Source organism: Pinus tabuliformis, chromosome X (genome assembly GCF_031772625.1).
Source record: "Pinus tabuliformis cultivar Carrire ecotype Pingquan chromosome X, CPIR1, whole genome shotgun sequence".
Taxonomy (NCBI): Eukaryota; Viridiplantae; Streptophyta; class Pinopsida; order Pinales; family Pinaceae; genus Pinus; species Pinus tabuliformis.
The window spans coordinates 994,458,506-994,476,388 of record NC_142308.1 but is presented as its reverse complement, the minus strand read 5'-3'; positions in this window follow the sequence as shown (position 1 = coordinate 994,476,388).

Sequence of the window (17,883 nt, the reverse complement as noted above, 5' to 3'; positions counted from 1 at the left end):
GAAATGCTGAGTTTTGGTCAAAAGGAGTTGCCCTGATGAAGGGTCGCGCGGGGGGTGAGACCCGTTAATGGGAAAAACCTCCAAATTGCCAAAAAATGCCAAAATTCTCAAAATTTCTTGGGATTTGTGTTGTGGCTAGGCTATTTAGTGCCTTGATCCTTGGGTGAAGCCTCAGCTAAGATACGGATGGGATTTGGCCTCTTTCTCCGTTTTAGAGCCTCGGTCAACCGCCTTTGAAACATCTTCATTTTTGCCTTGCACACATGCATCCTTGCCCAGTAGTGGTTCTTCATGTTCCTCAGCAATTTCTTCTCTTGGTTGGCCTTAGCCAACAGCCTCTCCAAGTGTGCATTTACCTGGATGAGCATGGACTCTCGGTCAGCGGGCAATGGGTCACCGGGTCTTCTGCTGTTCAAGATTCGGTCACTACGAATCCTCCATAACTCATCAAGCGCCTTCTCCTCCTCCAACTGTTTGTTGCGCTGCTCCAAGTATGTAATGGTCCATTGTGCACCCTCTAATCTCCTCTGTAAGGCATCATTTTCAGCTTTGAGATGCTGAATGACCTCCTTTTCCTCTTGCCTCGGAGAAATGGCCTCAAGATCAACAAGCTCAATATCTGGAACTCCTGATAGCCCCTCATCAATCTTGGGCTGCTCGCCCCTCTAGGCTGCCTGTGCTGCTAAAGAGAGCGAGGCCCCTTCCACCTGATGTGGAGATAACACTCGTTGAGCTGATGATGAAGGCGAGACCCCTTCCACCTGCTGTGGAGATAACACTCGCCTAGCTGCTGCAAATAAGGCCCTCGGGCCTTTCTGATAGGTGACCAGAGGTGAGGAGCTGACATGTCTAGTGACAGGGATGTCATGCTGCTGTGATGGTCCTCCCTCCTCATGAATAATCTCAGGATGTGGCGAGGGTGGTGCTGTGAAAAACTCACGAGAGATGAACTCCTCCCATGAGATGCCCTGCTGAGTCAACTGATGCAATACTACTAGCTGAATCAAACCATAATGATAAAGGCTCTTGTACTGCTGTGCCGGGCTCTTCCTCTGTAACATGGGCACCATCCTCTGAATGTTCTGATAGAAGAAAACAGGGATGTTCATCATCCTCACTCGGGTGAAGTGCATCAAGAGGCGAATATGATATGAATATACCTGTGAAAATCTGCCCTCACAAGTAAAATAATGCATGATGAGCCTCATCATGGGAGCATACTCGCTCCTGAGAAACCTGAATGGAAACACACCTGCCAAATGTCTCATGAATGGTGGCCGGACAAAAGGCTCAAAGTGAACATTATCCAGCACCTTGCGTTTATTCCACACCTCCCCAACATTAGGTATCCCAGTGGCATGTGAGATCACCTCGGGTGTCAATGTAAAATCCACCCCTGCAAGGTTGACATGTCCGTCATGCAAGTGTAAAACAAAAAGGCGAGCCAACTCTCTGTGGTGCTGAATCCGAGAGATCCTCTCACAAAACTCATAGCAAGACATATACTGAAAACATGTGACTGCCATAGGACAGGCCTGTAACTCTGCTAAAGAGGTGGGCTCCTCTCGCTTATGATGTCCACCCTTTCCACCTTTATGAGGCCTCCTCTGTACCTCAATCTCTGAAGCTGATGACTGGTCATCACTTTGCTCATAAGTTTCGGTTTCTGACATTGTTTAAGGAGCAAAGTGGACAAAATGTACTGCTGCTTCTGCTTTATAAAATGTTGATTTGTATGTTGTTTCAAGGGGACAAGGAACATGAGGGAAATGTTAGGGGAGGGGTATTTTTACAAGGAAAATGGGAAAACAATGTATACAGCACGGAATTTAGGGAAATACACTGTAAACATCATTGCATATACATCATCAAATTTCATATGTTTACATGGGCATAAGGAGAAGTAGGGTTAGGATTTCATTTTTATTTTTAAAGGGAAAAGGGGATAGGATTCATTTGCTTTACAAATTTAAAAGGGAAATGGACATAGAAATATAGGGAAAATGAAATGGGAATGAGGAAAATAATTACAAGGGAAAAACCATGAAACAGCACTAAACCCTAGCATTCTTTTGCAATGTAACATACAGCCATATGGAGGTCTTGCTCTTGAACATTTTGGTCATTAAAAACACATTCATAATATCCATCAACCATAACCAGCAATCATTCCAAGCTTAGAGAACCTACCTCAAGCGATTTGATGGCTTGGAGGGCGTTTGAGCAAATTTGAAATAGGTTTGAAGGGAGACAGCTTGACGGGTCGCGCACCTCGCCCAACGGGTCGCGCGGGCCTGACGGGTCGCACGCCTGTCACTTGCCCGAACTTGCTCTGCTTTCGCTCCTTTCACTCTATCACTCACTCAAACTTCTCTTGCAAGTATTTTGGATGCACAATGAGAGTGAAAGGAGGGAGATTGAGCTTTTATAAGTTTCATTTGAAAAAATTTCATGCTCAAACCCACTTTCTAATGTTTTCTCTTTGACACTTTATAAAATTGTCTTTTTGGTTTCCTTTGTCCTGAAATTGACTCATTTAGTGTTTTGACTTGATTCTTTTTGCAGGTAGATCATCTGAGGGATCTTGGCAAGGGGACCAGGGTTGCATACTGTCCACTGAAGTCTTTTGAAATTTCATCACTTTTTACAAACATTTGAAAAATGACTTTGGCTTTAAAAACAGAGTTTTTAAATCCAAGGTGAAAATTAACTGTACAAGACTAAAAATCTCGAATAAACATCTTTACAATCATCCCTCTGGTTTGCTGAGCACTTATTGACCTTCAAAACATGACCTTGTAGACATTTTTGACCAAAACCCTAGACCTAGGAAATTGACCTCAAGACAAGACAAGACAAGCTTAAAAGAGCTTAATGATTGAAATGACCTGAGCCAGCAATGCCAAGAGGGGTATAAACACACCAACTCCTCCATCAGGTTTTTGGCATGCCTAATGGGATGCAAAAAATTGACACTGATGAGACACCTACATATGAAAATGAAAAGAGTTTTGATCGCTGATGGAGGGCTCAAGACCGACTCTAACACTACAGACAAGGTATCATCCTCGAATTATGCTAAGGTACGTTGGTTTATTGTGATTTGGTTTAGCTGACATAGTAAGCCTTGCAGGAAAGATATCATATGGCTAGCAAGGTGGTAGACTAAAAATAATCTCCCTATGTATCAAATGGGTAGCATGGTGAAGGGCACTCTTCTAACTTGGTAGACACATTGAGAAGCCTGAAGGAAGAAATAAGGAGTTGCAAAGAAGACAATGACAAAATCATGCAGGCACAAGAGAAGCAAGTAGAGGTGAATGTGATACTACTTCAGAGTTTGTCAGATTTGCAGCAACATGGACCACTTTGGATCAGCCATAGACATGAGGACATAACTAATGGGGCATATGGAAATAGGTCTCCTAGTAGACATAGGTCGGATAGATCTGACACGATCAGAGATGGCAGGTTGTTGGACACTCCGGATAAGAGAGGTGATAGACACAGGTACTATTCCAGCTCTGGTTCTGACAGGCATCATTATTATCATCATCATCATCCTTATAGGAGGAGTGATAGGGGATACTTGCCGGATGAGTTTAAGAAGGAAAAGACACCTACCTTTGATGGAAAGATGAAGACATCACAGGATGCAGAAGCATGGTTTCTTGGTATGAAGAAATTCTTCTATTTGTATGATTATTCAAAAAACATGAAAGCAAAGATAGCCACTTTCAGTCTCAAAGGTAAAGCGAATATTTGGTGGGAAGATATGAAGAATTTCAAAGGTATACATGAGGAGGATTTGACTTGGCATGCATATGAAAGGCTCTTCAAGAAGTACTTGTCTGAGAAGTATTATGATGACAAAGCTAAGGAGTTTTATGAGTTGTGGATGGGTTTTATGACAAATGATGAGTATACTAGCAGGTTTTTGGAGTTGTTGAGATATGTTCCTTACCTCAGGGAGGAGAAGGGAAAGGTTCATAGATTCATCAGTGGACTGCCATTTGCATACAGAGACCACATTGAGTTCGATGAGCCTAGAACGTTGGAGGAGGCCATACGAAAGTTGAAGCATTGTTATGAGTAGTCAAAGTGCAAAGTTGAGCCTAAGCATGACTTAAAAAGAAATGAGAAAGCTAAAGCAAAAAGGACACCAAAGAAAGGAAGACCTCAAGATGCAAGCGAGAAAGAAAATGTAGTTCCTTACAAGCGGTTCAATACAATTGAGAAAGGACGTGGAGAGCAGCAAGCTAGAGGCGATGGTAGGGAACCATTGCAGTGTTGGATATGCAATAAGGATCATCGTAAGAGGGATTGTCCGCAGTATCAGAGTGGTGGTAGACCCCATATCTACAGTGCCCAGGAGGCACATACAGTTGGTGATGTTGGTCATAACATTCCTCGGATCTATGTAGTTGTGGACAATAGGCACGCAGACCATCAAGCATCGATCATCGAGATGGATGGTAATATTTGTGATCAAGTTGTTTTTGTTTTGATTGATCTTGGATCTAGCTATGGCTATATTAATCCTAACCTAGTGGGTAAGTGTGGTTTGAGAAAAGAAGTGCAAATAGAATCTTGGTTGGTACGGTTGGCCACAGGTATGAAGAAGAGAGTTCACCATTGGGTAAGAGCTTGTGCATTTGAGTTAAATGGTATGCATACATCAACACATTTGAATGTATTGCCATTGGGATCATATAATATGCTTTTGGGTATGGATTGGCTATACCTTCACAAAACCAAAGTGGATTGCTTTGACAAGGCCATTGAGTGTGTGGATGATAGTGGGGAAAAGAGGACTTTGCAAGGAAAGAAGAAGCCTACATCAGTGAGGATGGTTACCGCTATGTAGGCTAAGCATAGTTGCAGAAAAGGTTGTGTGATGTTTGTAGTACACATTTCTACTGACAAGGGTAAGGAGGTTGAGGATGTTAATGTGTTAAGCAGGTATCTAGTTTTGCAGTAGTTTCAGGATGCATTTCTTGAGGACATTATAGAGTTGCCACCTCACAAGAAGGTAGACTTTTCTATTGAGTTGGTGACAGGGGCAGCCCCAACATCAAAAGCACCTTACATGATGAGCACACCTGAGTTGGTTGAGTTAAAGTTGCAGCTGAAGGAAATGTTGGACAAGGGATACATTAGGCCAAGTGTATCGCCTTGGGGCGCACCAGTGTTGTTCGTGAAGAAGAAAGATGGTACTCTCAAATTGTGCATTGACTACATGCAACTGAACAAGGTAACAATCAAGAACAGGTACCCTTTGCTGAGGATTGATGATTTATTTGATCAGTTGAAGGGAGTAACAATGTTCTCTAAGATCAACTTGATATCGGATACCATCAGGTACATATTAAGGAAGAGGATATCTTCAAGATTGCGTTTAGGACTAGGTATGGGCATTATGAGTTTGTTGTTGTTCCATTTGGTTTGACCAATGCTCCAACTACTTTCATGTGTTTGATGAATAGTGTGTTGCATCCTTATCTGGACAAGTTTTTTATTATATTCATTGATGACATACTGGTATATTCTAAGAATGAGGAAGAACATGCCAAGCATTTAGCAACAATGTTGAGATTGTTAATAGAGAATCAGTTGTATCTTAAACTTAGCAAGTGCAACTTCTTTAGGATTGAGGTACATTATTTGGGGCACGTTGCCTCCAAGGATGGCATAGCAGTAGATCCAAAAAGATAAGGACCATCATGGAGTGGGAAACTCCTAAGAATATGGATGAGGTGAGAGCATTCATGGGATTGGTAGGCTACTATAGGAGGTTCATTAGGAACTTCTCACACATTGCATATCCTATCACATCATTGCAGTGGAAAGGTAAGAATTTCAAATGGACAAAATAATGTGAGGATACTTTTGAGCAACTTATGCAGTTGTTGACACATGCACCAGTGTTAAAGATTGTTGATCCGGACAAGGAGTTTATAGCGTGTATAGTTGCTTGCAAGAGAGGACTTGGTGAGTTCTCATGTAAGAAGGACAAGTAGTGTGATATGAGTCATGGAAACTGAATGAGCATGAGAAAAATTATCTGACTCATGATCTTCAACTAGCAGCAATTATACATGCATTAAAGATGTGGAGACACTATCTTCTGGGAAGGAGGTTTACATTGATGAGCAATCACAGTGGGTTGAGGTATTTGTTTGATTATCCGAATCTAAATTCCAGGTAAGCTAGATGGTTGGGTACCCTTAGTGAGTTTGACTTTGAGATCAGATACATCGAAGGGAAGGAGAACCAAGTTGTAGATGCTCTTAGTAGGAAGATAAAGGTAATCATATAGCAATTATGAGCTCTTATGGGACAGAGTTAAATGATAGGATCTTGCAGGAAGGACAATGAGATGACAAATACATGGAGATAATGCACGGCTTACAACAGAGCACAGGTATAGGTACATGTGTAGGTACAAGTGAAGGTACAGGCACAGGTGATCGGGATGCAGACTATCGTCTCACGGCAGATGGTTTGGTGAGGTTTAGAGATAGGATCTATGTGTCGAATTGCAGTGAGCTCAAGAAGCTTATCTTGAGGGAGTTTCACACCAAGCCATACTCGGATCATCCAGGATATCATAAGACATTGACGACGGTGAAGAAGTTCTATTATTGGTTGAATTTGAAGAAGGAAGTGGCAGAGTTCGTGGCTAGATGTTTAGATTGTCAGTCGATCAAGGCAGAATGTAAGCATCCAAGTGGTTTACTACAGCCTATAGCAATTGTAGAATGGAAATGAGAGGTCATTTCCATGGATTTCATTATAGTTCTTCCAAGGACAGTAAAGCAACATGATTCTATTATGGTCGTGGTTGATAGGTTGAGCAAGGTAACTCACTTCATTCCAGTAAAGACTACATATTCAGCCAGTGAGGTAGCACAGGTGTTCATCAGAGAGATAGTGAGATTGCATGGTGTTCCAAAGAAGATTGTGTCGGACATGGATGCAAAGTTCATTTCCAAGTTCTGGAAGGAGCTATTTGTAGCCTTGGGTACAGAGTTGGCCTTTAGTACAGCTTATCATCCATAGACAGATGAATAGACAGAGAGGGTCAACAGGATCTTGGAGGATATGTTGAGGATGTAGGTCATGCACCAACAGAGGAAATGGGAGTATCTTCCATTGGTTGAGTTCACATACAACAATGGTTATCAAGAGTCATTGAGGATGAGTCCTTTTGAGGCATTATATGGGCGAAGTTTTAACACTTCCATCAGTTGGAGTGATCCAGTGAACACGGTACTTATTGGACCGAACATGTTGGCAAACATGGAGTATGAAATGCAGGTTATAAAGAAGAATATAAAGGTAGCACATGATAGACAAAAGAGTTATGCGGATTAACATAGGGTGTTCAAGGAGTTTCAGGTTGGCGAACATGTGTATTTGTGCATCAAGCCCAAAAAAAGCTCTTTGAGGATTAGTTCATGTGCCAAGTTGGCACCATGGTATTGCAAGCCTTTCGAGATCCTTGAGAGGATTGGACCAGTGGCATATCGACTTGCATTGCCTCCAACAGTGAAAGTCCGTGATGTTTTCCATATTTCCTTGCTTAAGACGTATATAAAGGATGTTGATCATGTTATTGATTGGTCTATATTGCAGGTGGAGCAAGAAGGAGAGTTCCAGCCAGAGCCTCAGTGCACATTGCAACGGAAACATTTCATGCCGAGGAACAAATCCATAGAGCAAGTTAAAGTGCAATAGAAGCACTTTGGGCCTGAAGAAGCTACATGGGAGATGGCGGATCAAATGCAGGCCTTGTATCCTTCATTGTTTGCTAGTTGAGGCAAAGCAGTTTTGGTTTGATGTTGGTATATGTTTGGCATAAGTTTTGTTGATGTTTTGGTGTATGTATATGGATGTAAATATCGCTATGAACTAAGTTATAAAACTCCAATAAGCAGTATGGGTGTCATGTTATTATGGTTGTTATCTTGCCATGTTGTCATTATGTTTTTCTTTTGAGAGAGTCTTTCATTGTAAATACTACATCGAGCTAAACTATAAAGCTCCATGGGCAATATGTTTGCTTTTCAGCGATTTTGTTGAGGTCATGTTGTGGTTTAACACCGAGGACGGTGTTCCCCAAGGGGGAGGGTTCTGTAACAGCCCTGGTGAAAAGTTTATGTAATAAAAGTCAATAAAGGCAAAATAAGACCATGGGCAAGGGACATGTATTGCAAGCTGAATGTTGGGAAAAGATATCCTATTGGGCATCACTGGATGTATGTTTTGGCCAATGAAAATTGGCAACGGCTAAGGCTAAGGCATTAAAAGGAAAAAAAGCATTTTTGGCACATTTATTTATGAAAATAAAGGAAATTAGGAGAAAAGTAATGTGAAATGTCACATGTTGCATGTAAGGAGGAAATTAAAGGAAAATAATGGAAAATGAAGAAAATAGAGGCCTCATTAATAAAAAGGCTTCTAAAGATCAGTTGGTAACCTTTTATCAGTTCAAGTTTGGAGCTCTCTCATTATTCTCTCTCTCTCTCTCTCTCTCTCTCTTGATCACTTAGAGTTTTCTTGGAGCACTCTAGCTTTGGATCAAGGACGGAAACGCAAGCAAAGGGAAAGGAAGGAAAGCAAGGATCAAGGAAAGGAAAACATGATCAAGAAGCTTCAACATACTTGCAGGTAACCTTTTGCATGTGTGATTTCCTAGCTGGTTTGGACATGCATGGCTTTGCATGTTGGTGTATGGTTCTCTTGTTGTCGGTGGCATGGTTTTGCTGGGTTATGATAATGGTTTTTAGCCTAGCCTTGCTTTTTTCCAGATGCCATGGTGTTGGGATGTTTATTTTGGTTTTTGAGCTTTGGTTTGTCGGATGGATTTTAGAATTCGAAGCGGAGGTGGTCTCAAGTTTCATTCCCAAAGGCCTAGGAATCCCTTGACCGATTTTGGCAGAATACATGGTAAACCCAGAGGGAGGAGTCTCTGTTTAGGGCCTAGTGATCCGAGATTGGATTGCGGTAGATCCTAAGAGACAAGGAGATAAAAATATTCCTCAAGGATAGTGATGGTTCCGGATGGCATTCCAAGTTTGGTTTGGTTGTGATCGGAGTAATGGTTTTGGGGTGATCACTGTTTGATGAGGGTGGAGGTGGTTTAACCTCTGGATTCCCTTGATTGTTCACCGATTGGTTGTTCTATGAGATCCCACATTCATGCTTGGAATATGGCATGGGGGTGACTGGCTGAAAGAGAAATTTGGTTCAGCCATGTCTATGGTCGGGTGGTACGTGGAAGTCCCAAACCTGGTCGAATTTGCCTATGATTAAAGAAAGCTAAGTTATCTTACTTTTGCATGGTTTATATGTGGATTTGATGGTTGTAATATCTTTGATATTTATATGGTTTTATGTTGGTTATAAGCATGGTTAAATGACTAGTTCATGTCATGGTTATTTCATGTAATTACTTGTAATTGTTGAATGCATGGATGCAAGGCCTAATTGATGATATAGTAGTTCAATGGAGAAGGAGGTGATCCTTTTGGTTATGTTTCATAAGTTTTTTCAGTCATTTATGCTCTGTCTTGTATCCTAGACCTGTAGGTTTCATTGATGCCAAGTGTTTGACAAAATGTTAGTCCCGGTTGGGGATGCTCAGGCCTAGTCTTGAGGTTGATTTTTGATTTGTTTATATTGTCATCATGTCTTTGATGGATTATGAAGCTTATAACAAGTTATGGCAGAGGTGGGGATTCTAGGCTAGAAAAGTGGCTCAAATATCGGGGACGTTGGCACAGGTCTGCTGGAAAAAGTCCAGGGACGCTGGCACACAAGCTTGTGAGAGTGACTTTGGCTTCTGGTCATTGTCTTGCTGATAGCATGAGAGTGACCAGGGGTTTAAAAGGCTTAAATCATTAGTGGGACTCAGGGACAGGATGTCTTAGTGGTTGACATGTCCCTTGAGGGTGTTTTTGCTGATGTGGATGGGTTTATTTGATATGTTCCATCGGTTCCATTTCCTTAAGGTCACCAAGGAAGTTGAATCCTTTATAGTAGCCTCTCTTGTCACATGTTTACCCTGGCTGGCTGGTTACTTGGGTGGACCTGGGGGGGGGGTGTTACAATTGTGAAATTATATCGCACTAACTAGATTGATTGTGTAGACAAGATAGCCTTCCCTGGTATACATTAAGGTATGCACTTGCTTATGTCGTCTACTTTGTGCTTGAATGTTTGATTATGAAGTCTATTTGGTGTTTGAGTGTTTGGTGTCTATTATGTCGTCTAATTGATTTATTTAACATGATATGTTTGCAAGTTGGTTGAATGTGTGATGAATTGCATAATATGAGTATGTGTTCCAATGATCTTGTTTTAAGATGATTGTACTAACACATATGTGTTGAAATAGTTGACATGTACTTGAGTGTAATAGGTGACAATTGTAGTATTATGTCTAGTGACTATGAGTTGACTATGAATTATGACACGATTGTTAGTCTTGGTAAAGTTTGATTTCAAATTGATAGATATGATTGTCTTGATATTTGAAACATGTGTAAATAGTGCTAGAAACATGCTTGGTATTAGCATGACAAGGTAATAGTTGATGTGTTTATATAACTAACAGTTGGGTGATGTGACAACACATAGTAAGCCTCGATTCCAACAAACTAAAAGGTGGAAGAAAGGAATTGGGCAATAATTCCTTTGTTTGTTTTGAAAACCTAATTCCAAACGAATGAATGCTTTTCATACTAGAAGTCTTCTTAACCTTGATTTTGTCTGACATTATGTGGATATGTGTTAGATTCATGAACATGTACTTTATGTAGGAATTTACAGGGTAAGTTCCTCAGAAAGAACACCAAAAGGACACCGCTCACAACCAGATCTCAAATCAATACACCAGTATTTTTGACGTGGTTAAAACCCTCAAAGAGGGAAACAGTCGACGGCCTGAGCCAACGTGGCCACTTCAGGCAATTTATTAATCAAAGAATGAAAATTTACATAAGCTTTCTCTCATCGACGGATTACCCGAACAATGACCCTCCATGCGCTTTAAATAGAACACATGGACCAATCAGGTGTCAAGCCACGGATCAAGTGTCGGTAATACCGAGGAGAGAGTGAACCGTCGGATCACTACATATCGTGACCGTCGGATTGTAAGTTACAAAATGTACAACAGTAAAGAAACACACTTTACCTAACTCTATACCTAACTCTATACTAGACCAAGTTGAGCTTAACTATTTCCTATGTGTCGGAATATCCTAACATCCCCCCTTAAGAACAACTTGGGATAGGATTGAAGGATTTACAAATATGAAACAATAGGAGAAGGAAGGAGGCACTAGAGCCTATCCCCCCTTAGTGACAACTTCCTGAACTCCAAGCATATATCGAAGTTTAGTGAACTTCGCCTCTGTGAGAGCCTTTGTGAAGATGTCTGCAACCTAATCATCTGTTGAACAATATTGCACTTCAAGAACATGGTCATGAATGAGCTTTCTGATGAAGTGCATGTGTAGTTCAATGTGTTTGTTGTGCTGATGCTGGACTGGATCTTTGCATAGCTGAATGGCACTTTGATTATCACACCAAAGTGTGGTTGGATGCTGCTGCTCAAAGCCAAACTCTGATAGGATCTGACGAAGCCACAAGGCTTCCTTACTAGCTTCCACGGCACCACGATACTCTGCTTCTGCTGACGAAAGAGAAATGGCAGCCTGTTTCTTACAAGCCCATGTAATAGGTCCTGAACCAAGAGTGAAGACATAACCGGCAGTAGACTTCCGATCACCAAGGGTCACCAGCCCAATCAGAATCAGTGAAACCAACTAATAGAGGAGCTGTTTTGGCACTGTAATGAATCCCAAACTGTACTATACCTCGAACATAACGAAGTATTCTTTTAGCTGCTTTCCAATGACTTTCACGGGGGTTTTGCATAAAACGAGCAACAAGGCCAACAGCAAAGGAAAGGTCAGGACGAGTATGGGTTAAATACAAGAGTTTTCCTACAAGTTGACGGTATAAGGTAGCATCAACTTCAGGAGAAGTACAAGAGACTGAAAGTTTGACTCCAGACTGAAAGGGAGAAGGGGCTGGCTTACAGTCTTCCATGTGAAAATGACGAAGAATATCACAAGCATACTTGGACTGGGAAAGGGAAATACCCTCCTTGGATTGCAAGACTTGAAGACCGAGAAAATAGTGTAAGTGTCCTAAGTCTGTCATTTCAAATTTATTTTTAAGGCTGGACTTCACATGGTTTATAAGGTTGGGATCACTACCAGTAAGAATAAGATCATCAACATAAAGAACAAGGATGATAAGAGAGTTGCCCACTTTCTTGGTGTAGACAGTATTGTCAGAATAACACCTAGAAAAGCCAGATTCTAAAAGAAAGCTATCCATTTTGGCATACCAAGCCCGAGGAGCTTGCTTGAGAACATAAAGAGATTTCTTAAGTCGACATACAAGGCTGGAGTCTGTTTGGATGAAGCCAATGGGTTGTTCCATATAGATTTCTTCATGCAAGTCCCCATGCAAGAAGGCAGATTTAACATCCATCTGATGGACTTCCCATTTTAAAGAGGCAGCAAGGGAAAGAACAAGGCGGATAGAGTTCATTTTGGCAACAGGGGAGAAGGTTTCAGTGTAGTCAATGCCTTCAACCTGTGAAAAGCCCTTAGCAACAAGATGAGATTTATGTTTATCAACTATCCCATCTAGCCCATACTTGGTTCTGTAAACCCATTTACATCTAACAAGTTTGCGTCCCTTTGGTAGAGGAACAAGATCCCATGTATCATTTGCCAACAATGAATGATATTCTTCATTCATAGCTGCTTCCCAATGTGGATGGCCTGAAGCTTCTGCAAAAGTGTCAGGATCATGATTTACTGGAGCTTGAGCCAGTAAAGAAGAGGCTCTTTCAAACTGAGAACGTGTACGTCGCTGATCTGTAGGATCACCGACAAGATCACCTGCTGCATCCCGAGTAGCACGGACCCATCTTGGAAGTTGAGGATCCTGAGAAGGTGGGGGAGGATTGTCATCCTCACTTTCATCATCTGAAGAAGAAATGTTTTCAAAAGTAGAAGAGATAGGAAGAGGTGGCACATCCGCCGGACTAGGCTCGCAGGCCGATTTATTTTCATCAAATTTTACATCTCTTCTAATGATAACATTTTTGGACTTAAATGGAATAAGTCTATAACCTTTTACATCTTCAAAATATCCAACAAAAGTACATTTCTCACTCTGAGGTTCTAAAGCTTTATGCTTTTCATCTGGAATATGGGCCCATGCTTCACTTCCAAAAACACGAAAGTGACTTACATCTAGTTTAATGGAACTCAAAGCTTCTTCTGGAGTGATATTCTTTAGAACCTTAGTAGGAGTGCGATTTATTATATAATTTGCACAATTAATTGCTTCGGCCCAAAAACTAAGACTGAGTCCTTTAGATTGCAGCATACAATTAGCCATTTCCTTTAAGGTGCGATTTTTCCTTTCAGCTACACCATTTTGTTGTGGAGTGTATGGAACAGTATGTTGCATTTGAATTCCATTTTCGATGCAAAAGTTGATGAATGTGTTTTTAACATATTCTCCACCATTATCAATTCTTAGCTTAAGAATTTGATGTCCAGATTGTTTTTCAACAAAGGCTTTGAAGGCCAAAAATGTGTTAAATACTTCGCTCTTGAGTTTTAAGAAGTATACCCAAGTGCGTCTGGAGAAATCATCAATAAAAGTTAAGAAATACTTGTAGCCAGAGAACGAAGCAACATGAAGTGGACCACATAAATCACTGTGCACAAGCTGTAAAGGGGCTGAGGCGTGCCAAGAGGCACGTTTTTCAAAACTGTCCCGATGATGTTTTCCGAGTACACATCCGGAACAAACACCATCTCTGCAAGATACCATAGGAAGACCTGTCACCATATTTTCTTTACATAGATGCTGAAGGGAGCGATAGTTTAAGTGACCAAATCGCTCATGCCAAAGTTTGCTCACTTCATCATTATGAGCAACAAATACTGAGGGAAGATTTGATGACCCAAAGTTGTGAAACTTATACAACCTTGTGGAATCATCAGCAATACCAGTAGCTAGAATCTGTTTAGGATCTCTTAGATCCTTGATTACAACATCATGAGGTGAAAATTCAACAATTTTACCTTCACCTGAATGAGTTATCTGATATACAGATAGAAGGTTGCAGGATAAGGTTGGAACACATAATACATCATTAAACTGACCATTGTCTAGATGAACAGTTCCAGTCCCTACAACATTAAGAGATCTATCATCACCAACATATATATTTTTGGTGTTACAATCATTTAAAGAAGAAAACATGGCTTTGTTTTTGGCCATGTGATAAGAGGCTCCAGAATCAATGAGCCACTCATGAGAATGAGAAGAAGAAGATACATTTAATGCATAACCAGACTGAGATGATTGAAAACGACATGCAGAAAGTGCCATTCCTGAAGATGAAGTTGAAGTTGAAGTTGAATGCTCCACATGGATGTTATGTTTCTTCATTGCGGCTTCCAAGGCTTCCATCTTCTTAAAGCATTTAGATTCTAAGTGGCCATCTCAATTACAAAAGTTACAATGTCTATCAGTCTTCTTCCATTTGTTTTTATTGGTCTTATCATTTTGCTGAAATGATCTTTCATTTTGAGGGTGAGTTTGCTTAGGACCCTTGTTTGGTTTAGGACCATTCTTTTTAGGATGACTTCTTAGGATTCTTTGAATTTGGTTGCTGCTGGGTGGCTAACGCTTTCTTGGAAGAGTTTCCAAGATTAAGAAGACCAAGGTGTAAGAGTTTTTCTTGTTCTCTTATTAAAGAATCACAAAAAGAGTCAAAGGAAGGGGCCTTGTAGTCTTTTCCTTGACAAATGAAAGCTTCCCTTGTAGAATGGAAGGTGGAAACAAATACAGAGTAGGCTGGTCCCAACTTAGTAAGGATGGAATAAATAAGGTTACCATCTTCTTTCTTAACCTTAACACCTTCCAAGAGATATCTAAGGGTCTTGAATTTGGACAAGAAATCTTCAATGCAAGAAAAATTATTAGGATCGAATGTAAGCAACTCATTTTCAAGTTGATGGGCTCTAATTTCATTTTTAATCCCAAAAACTTTAGTGATTTGTTCCAATGCTTCATGAGGAGTATCAAGTTCTGTAATATGGAATCTAAGATCAGGAAAAATAGACATCCCTATCAAACCACGTGCTTGATCTTGTCTATTTTCCCATTTTGCAGCCTTGTCTTCATCTTTTGGTTTCTTCTCTTGGCCTATGGCTATTCTGTAGAGACCTTTACTTCTAAGTAAATCTTCCATGTAGGATATCCATTGGAAGTAGTTAGTGCTGTCAAGAATGACTTGGCATGGAATTTCCATTTTAAAAAAAACTGAAGCTGAAGATGCTGAAAGTAAGTATTCCAATGGATAGATCTCGAAAAATTAGGCTGTTTTAAAAAAAACGGCTCTGAAAAAGGCTTCCGGATGAAGAAGTTATGACTTTTTGAAAAAAAAATTGTTGAAGTTGTCGGCAAAGTGCGCGAATGTGTGGGAATGAAAAAAAACGCCCCCACAAAATGGAGATTTGAACCCAAGACCTCTACTCTCTTAAAATAGCTTTGAACCAATTGAGCTATACAAAAAATTTGAGAGAGAGAGAGAGAGAGAGAGAGGGGGGGGGGCCTTGGGTTGGGTGCTTGCCTTGAGAAAGCTCTTTTTTCTTACAAAACAAAAACACAAAACCCAACACGAATATGCAAAGAAAAACGAACCTTACGGCTTGAAGTTAGCTTTAGCTGGAAACTAAATATTTTTCTCAATGTTTCTGATTTTCCAAGATCACACTAAGGTGCATGGAAAAGAGCATACGCATGAGAAAAAAAACTTCCTTTCTGTTTCTGATTTGCCCAGATCGCACAGAGTCGCAGGGCAAAGAGCATACGCAGAAATGAAAGGTATAGATCCGGTAAAAAAAAATCTAAATAAACAGAAACCGAAATAACCAGAGAGAAAATAACAGTAAACTGCAGATAAACACTGTATACCTCTAGATCTTAAAAATGACGCAGATAGGGCTACCGGAAACCTTTTCGTGTGAAACGAAAGGGGTTCCTCACTGGAACAGATGCTCCGAACACAACAGAGTAGTCCTCTCGGCCCGAAAGCAGTCAGAAACAGTAGATCTAGGAAATGACAGCCGCATGCAGTTCTACCAGCTTCAGATTTGGATCACCAACGGACGCGGCCCTCAAATAGCTCCGATACCATGTAGGAATTTACAGGGTAAGTTCCTCAGAAAGAACACCAAAAGGACACCGCTCACAACCAGATCTCAAATCAATACACCAGTATTTTTGACGTGGTTAAAACCCTCAAAGAGGGAAACAGTCCACGACCTGAGACAACGTGGCCACTTCAGGCAATTTATTAATCAAAGAATAAAAATTTACATAAGCTTTCTCTCATCGACTGATTACCCGAACAATGACCCTCCATGCGCTTTAAATAGAACTCATGGACCAATCGGGTGTCAAGCCACGGATCAAGTGTCGGTAATACCGAAGAGAGAGTGAACCGTTGGATCACTACATATCGTGACCGTCGGATTGTAAGTTACAAAATGTACAACGGTAAAGAAACACACTTTACCTAACTCTATACCTAACTCTATACTAGACCAAGTTGAACTTAACTATTTCCTATGTGTCGGAATATCCTAACACTTTACATGTATATTAGCTAGTCTCTAGTTACATGTGGATCTGTCAAGTGAATTGGAGTCCCTTAAGAGATGGAATGGATGTGCTCAGTTGCAAGCAACGTGCTTGGCACATCAAGGTAAGGTAACTAGTGTATTGTTATGTTTATTTATGCACTGACAAATATGTGTTGATGGCAGTATGATGCAAGGGATTGAATGGAAAAGAGGTTTCCATGAAATTCTGAAGAAGGATTAGGTGAGATTTCCTTTGGAAGCACTGGGAACCAAGGGGATTGAGTCATGGCGTATGTTGTCAGTCTAGTGCTTTTGGTCTTTTGGTGATTTATTGTGCTTGATTTGCATTTTTTTTGTCTGGTAAGGCATTGCCACTTTGTTGTGGTGTCGTATTGTTACTGGTTTTTCATGGTCTTCTTCTTGTTTGTTTCTTATGCTTTCCTTTTATGAGTCTTGGGAATTGGTTGGGAAAGAGGAAAGTTGATGGAGTTTGGGGAGAGTTGTGTGGAACCTATCAAGTAATGTAAGACCGAATAAAGCTCGGTGCATGAATAAGGGCTGATGAAGGTAAGAATATGACAATTGGTTGGATTGGTTTCGTCCATTGATGTAAATGGACATTGGCAGTACAATCATGAGCAAAGTAATAAGGAAAGGTAAAGTAAATGGATTTGAGACATCATATGGCTTGGCTACGTTGGGAACTGTTGTTCTCGATGTTGCGCATGCATTGCATACATAAAGGGAGTTCTCTTAATCGTGATCTTATGATATCAGGGTTTATGCTGATGTCTATATATGTATACATGTATGTATGTATCTATGTATGTATGTCATGTTTGACAGGGTCATCATGGATCATGATTGTTTTGTGCTAATGTTTATATGTATATATGTATGTATGTATGTCATTGTTTGACTATATCATTATTGTTTTATGTTGATGTTTATATGTATATATGTGTATGCATATCATTGTTTGATAGAATCATGATTGTTTATGCTAATGTTTATATATATGTATGTATCTATGTATCTATGTCACTGTCCGACAAGGTCATCAGGGATCATTCTTGTGGGAGAATGATTGCCTATGTAGGTGAATGGCATGACAAGGTACCTA